This window comes from Salvelinus namaycush, chromosome 7 (assembly GCF_016432855.1).
Source record: "Salvelinus namaycush isolate Seneca chromosome 7, SaNama_1.0, whole genome shotgun sequence".
Classification (NCBI taxonomy): Eukaryota; Metazoa; Chordata; class Actinopteri; order Salmoniformes; family Salmonidae; genus Salvelinus; species Salvelinus namaycush.
In genome coordinates, this window is record NC_052313.1 from 18583650 (window position 1) to 18590317 (window position 6668).

Genomic DNA, 6668 nt, shown 5'->3' on the forward strand with positions numbered 1-6668 from the left:
GCAAATGGGTCTTCCAAATGGACAATGACCCCAAGCATACTTCCAAAGTTGTGGCAAAATGGCTTAAGGACAACAAAGTCAAGGTATTGGAGTGGCCATCACAAAGCCCTGACCTCAATCCTATAGAAAGTTTGTAGGCAGAACTGAAAAAGTGTGTACGAGCAAGGAGGCCTACAAACCTGACTCAGTTACACCAGCTCTGTCAGGAGGAATGGGCCAAAATTCACCCAACTTATTGTGGGAAGATTGTGGAAGGCTACCTGAAACATTTGACCCAAGTTAAACAATTTAAAGGTAATGCTAACAAATACTAATTGAGTGTATGTAAACTTCTGACTCACTGGGAAAGTGATGAAGGAAATAAAAGCTGAAATAGATCATTCTCTCTACTATTATGCTAACATTTCACATTCTTAAAATAAAGTGGTGATCCTAACTGACCTAAGACAGGGAATTTTTACTAGGATTAAATGTGAAAAATTGTGAATGGAGATGGAAATGGAGTTTAAATGTATTTGGCTAAGGTGTATGCAAACTGCGACTTCAACTGTATCTCCCTTTCCCTACCTGATTTATTTCCTATGTCTGATTACATGTCTGATTACGACGATGATGATCCATAACACCAAGATAAAAACATTGAGTTAATGGTACAGCATGACCATAGGCCATGCTCACGGCGGGGGTTATGTGAATAATGCTCCCAAGGTAGAGTTAAGGGCCTACCGTCATGGTGACCCTGTCAACGAAGTGATTTCCTTATGTGTGGTGATAAAGTATGCACTGATGTTTAAATTCATATGTTCCTTTCCCCCTTCTGAGAATGAATTGCACTATGTGAAGCGTTGAAACTCAATGACAATGTAGGTCATTTACAATTGTAATGCACTAAGTGTAAGAACATCTTTCCTGGAGGGCTGGAGTGCTGCATCAGATGACCTGGCCTCCACAATCACCTCAACCCAATTGAGATGGTTTGGGATGAGTTGGAACGCAGAGTGAAGGACAAGCAGCCAACAAGTGCTCAGCATATGTGGGAACTCCTTCAAGACAATTGGAAAAGCATTCCAGGTGAAACTGGAATGCTGAGAGAATGCCAAAAGTGTGCAAAGCTGTCAAGGCAAAGGGTGGCTACTATGAAGAATCTCAAATATAAAATATATTTAGATTTGTTTAACACTTTTTTGCTTACTACATGATTCCATATGTGTTATTTCATAGTGTTGATATCTTCACTATTATTCTACAATGTAGAAAATAGTAAAACATATTTATTTGGGACACCAGTGCACCTAGAAAAAAAACCACACAGATAATAATTGTTGTAATGATTAGGCTTTGCTGTATCTCAGCCTCTGAGTAGTATAGAGAATAAACTTGACAGTGGTGGTTGCACAATTACTACAGAGAAAATGGCTTGTTTCTAGCTCAAACCGTTCCAAAGTTATGAGGCAAAATGTTTGTTTTTTCTGTTGGCGGGCTGCATTTTACATTCATAAACCATGTCATGGGCAGTTCTAAAACTACTCGCTTCATCAGGACATTTGCTTCAAAAGTAGCTAGGATTCATATAGGCCTAATGTAGGCTATATTCTCAATCTTAAACATATTTATTTCTGGTGCTCCTTAACCCTGTATTTTGTCATTGATGACAATTCTTATCATTAAAACACTACCTCGAATACTTTTCATTGTGCTCCTAAATGTCTGTGTGCTGTTAATTTAAAAAAAACTTAATAGCACATGTACTCCTTGTAAAAAATGTCAGTGTAGAGCAGGAGACACTATGACTTGCTCTCTGTGTCCTTAATCACGTCATGCTTATGAATTTGGAATTGCCATCAGCTGACATGAGTTGAGTTCTCTATGACCTTCCAGTCAGAACAGGTGCATGGATATTCTAATGTTAGTACAGTCTTTAAATCACATAGGAGGGTCAGGTTACACGTTTCAACAGCAGATCAGTGGAAAGGTGCCCAGCCATTCCTTCAGTCTGACAGACAGTGCTCATAACAGAAGCAGACTGAGGACGTATAAACAAAGGTTAAGCCTAAATAGAATGTTCTAGAAGTGAATAGAAGTAGTCATATGTTTAGATGTAGAATAACATCAGCTAACTAGCTACAGATGCGGTCAGATATATTGGCACCATTGACCTGTATGTGGGGAGTGCAATGGAGAATAATGCTTTCTTTCTTCCAGAACTGGTTGAATAGATATTTTTACCCTGTAGGGGCCTGCTACTTGCCACAGGTGAGAAATTACACAGTAAACGAGAATCATTCCCTACAACCAAATTCATTTGAATTTTAAATAATTTATTACTGGCCATTTTTTACTTGGTCCTGTGCAGTTATAAATAAAATAAATAAACGTGTAAACACCAAAAGTATTTTAAATGTCAACTTATTTTTGAAGAAATAGATAATCTTACAAGGGTGCAAGTATATTTTATCGAATCTGTAAAAGAGAAAAATCACCAAACAGATTGCAAAATTGGGGTCCATTCGTTCACCTTTCATTCGTTTGCTCTCGGCGCGGTGTGTTATAGGGACCACCCACCTGCCGATGGGAGACTGACAGACATCATTTTCACCCGTTTCTATAAATAGAGTCGGTTTCCAAATTACAGCCGTCACTCTGTGAAGAGGTGCAAAATACTCTCAAACAATAGGAGACGCTAGAAAATCGTACTGGTCAGTCCGTGCCTAATGACTGAGTGGAAAGCAACAGATTTTAGCTAGCTAACGGTAGCTTTGCTAGGTATTTATGACAATATCTGCTAACTAATTGTACCATTGCCATCTGCCTAAAGTAAACCTGTTGAAACCATAATGATGATAAAGTGGTTTCCTACTACTTCTTTGCCTACTTTAGCAATGCCATCATATTTCCAAGGCACTATAGTGTAATTTAGATTAAATCAGCATTAGCCTCATTTAGAACGAATTGACAAACTTGAAAAGTTAAGTTGGTCCTCAGTCCTCAAGATAACCTTCATAACAATGCTGTGAAATGTATTATGCTGGTAATTAGGATTCAATCAATATCATCTTGGTTGTTGCTTCTTTTGAAATTCATCTTTAAGAGAGACAATATTTTAACCATGTACTGATATTTCTTCAGGGTAATGATTACACTATTTTTTTACACTATCAGTAGTCAATCAATCAATCAAGTTTATTTTATATAGCCCTTCGTACATCAGCTAATATCTCGAAGTGCTGTACAGAAACCCAGCCTAAAACCCCAAACAGCAAGCAATGCAGGTGTAGAAGCACGGTGGCTAGGAAAAACTCCCTAGAAAGGCCAAAACCTAGGAAGAAACCTAGAGAGGAACCAGGCTATGAGGGGTGGCCAGTCCTCTTCTGGCTGTGCCGGGTGGAGATTATAACAGAACTATGCCAAGATGTTCAAAATGTTCATAAGTGACAAGCATGGTCATGAATAATTTTCAGTTGGCTTTTCATAGCCGATCATTAAGAGTTGAAAACAGCAGGTCTGGGACAGGTGGCGGTTCCATAACCGCAGGCAGAACAGCTGAAACTGGAATAGCAGCAAGGCCAGGCGGACTGGGGACAGCAAGGAGTCATCATGCCCGGTAGTCCTGACGTATGGTCCTAGGGCTCAGGTCCTCCGAGAGAGAGAAAGAAAGAGAGAAGGAGAGAATTAGAGAGAGCCAAGATTTTCAAAATGTTCATAAATGACAAGCATGGTCAAATAATAATCAGGAATAAAAGTCAGTTGGCTTTTCATAGCCGATCATTAAGAGTTGAAAGCAGCAGGTCTGGGACAGGTAGGGGTTCCATAACCGCAGGCAGAGCAGTTGAAACTGGAACAGCAGCAAGGCCAGGTGGACTGGGGACAGCAAGGAGTCATCATGCCCGGTTTGCCGTGACGTATGGTCCTAGGGCTCAGGTTCTCAGAGAGAGAGAAAGAAAGAGAGAATGAGAGAATTAGAGAGAGCATACTTAAATTCACACAGGACACTGGATAAGACAGGAGAAGTACTCCAGGTATAACCAACTGACCCTAGCCCCCCGACACATAAACTACTGCAGCATAAATACTGGAGGCTGAGACAGGAGCGGTCAGGAGACACTGTGGCCCCATCCGAAGATACCCCCGGACAGGGCCAAACAGGAAGGATATAACCCCACCCACTTTGCCAAAGCACAGCCCCCGCACCACTAGAGGGATATCTTCAACCACCAACTTACAATCCTGAGACAAGGCCGAGTATAGCCCACAAAGATCTCCACCACAGCACAAACCAAGGGGGGGTGCCAACCCAGACAGGAAGATCACGTCAGTAACTCAACCCACTCAAGTGACGCACCCCTCCTAGGGACGGCATGAAAGAGCACCAGTAAGCCAGTGACTCAGTCCCTGTAATAGGGTTAGAGGCAGAGAATCCCAGTGGAGAGAGGGGAACCGGCCAGGCAGAGACAGCAAGGGCGGTTCGTTGCTCCAGAGCCTTTCCGTTCACCTTCACACTCCTGGGCCAGACTACACTCAATCATATGACCTACTGAAGAGATAAGTCTTCAGTAAAGACTTAAAGGTTGAGACCGAGTCTGCGTCTCTCACATGGGTAGGCAGACCGTTCCATAAAAATGGAGTAGTAGTAGTAGTTTTAAGTTAGTAAATTTAAGCATTGATTCTTGTCAACAGAAGGGACATTCATTACCACATACTCAACATTAAATGCTGGCTAACTGTTATTATAAACTGGGTGGCTCGAACCCTGAATGCTGATTGGCTGACCGGCGTGGTAAATTAGACTGTATACCACGGGTATGACAAACCATTTATTTTTACTACTCTAATTACGTTGATAACGAGTTTATAATAGCAATAAGGCACTTCTGGGGTTTGTGGTATACAGTATGGCCAAATATACCAAGGCTACGGTCTGTGTCCAGCCAATTCGCGTTGTGTCGTGCGTAAAAACAGCCCTTAGCCATGGTATATTGGCCATATACCACATCCCCTCTGGCCTTATTGCTTAATTGGGACACTAGTCAGGATCGAGGGAAAGATGAACGTAGCAAAGTAGAGAGAGGACCTCAGACAGGGGTGAAGGTTCACCTTCCAACGGAACAACGATCCTAAGCACACAGCCAAGACAACACAGGAGTGGTTTCAGGACAAGTCTCTGAATGTCCTTGAGAGGCCCAGCCAGAGCCCGGACTTTAACCCGATCGGACATCTCTGGTGAGACCTGTGCAGCAACGCTCCCCATCCAACCTGACAGAGCTTGAGAGGATCTGCAGAGAAGAATGGGAGAAATGGGAGGTGTGCCAAGCTTGTAGAGTCATACCCAAGAAGACTCGAGGCTGTAATCGCTGCCAAAGGTGCTTCAACAAAGTACTGAGTAAAGGCTCTTAATACTTTTATTTTTTTTAAACAGTTTTTGTTTTGTCATTATGGGTTATTGTGTGCATTTCAGAATATGGCTGTAACGTACCAAAATGTAGAAAAGTTCAAGGGGTCTGAATACTTTCCGAATGCACTGCAATCTGAAACGCAACCAAAACAAACAGAAAATGCATCCAACAAGTTTGTAGTCACAAGCTTGATGTAGTCATTGCGTGCTAGGAATATGGGAACAAATATGGGACCAAATATTAAACTTTAACTAATTTAATAAACATATAAGTGAATTTGTCCAAAAACTTATGACAAATGCTGGGACCAGATACATACAAGGATTTCATTTCTAAACGGTAAAAGAGATATGTATGAAAATACCCTTAAATAAAAGGTGACATTCTGTACTGTCGCCTCATATGAAACATTTTATATCAAATCCAAAAATGAAACTTTTTGCTTTACTGTCCAAATAAATACATAGGGGAGTGGAGGTTCACGCAGGTGTTGTTAAAAATGGAAATCTACAAATGTTTCCCCTCCAATCACATATTAACACACACCCACAACACACACGACAGCTGGGAATTCGACCCTTAACAGTGTCATTGAGTAACGTGATATTTTCAGCTCTGGAAGCTAATTAGGTAACATCACTGCTGAAAGGAGACCCAAGGTGTTAAGTTGTAAGGCACCTCTATGCCCCCTGCACATGTCTTTAAGGAGGGGAACTCTCTCTGGCGATGACAACTACTTATTATCACCTTGTTGACGGCTTGTAGACAGCTTTACACTATGCATTGACAGCTATCTCGACCTTTAAGAGAGTGTTACTACAAATCAAAGCCTTTATGCCCCTTGGCTCAACTCCTTATTAAGTATTCTACACAGGTTACTCTTAACCCATTAGCCATCACATTACACAGGTTATTATAACTTTTTCAAGAGGAAAGTGCTCAGGAAATGTAATCACATGTCTCTATTACTGTGCGAATGTTCTTGAGATTCTCTATGCTCACCTTCAGTGAACATTAGAGGAGTCAAACTTATTCCAAACATCTCTGATGAATAAATAATATGTGATTAAGTAGGTCAATGAACATCTAACTGCATTATGCTGTACATCCAATTACACACCATTAAAATCCCTAAAAATATAAATGACCAGTTGAATACAGGTTATGAAATGAAATGAGGATGTTTTAACTTATTTTTCCTCATTTTGGGAATATGGTACTGGTACTGTAAAGACCTGCTGCTTGCTATTGTTAATCCAAACTACCTCACAATAACAA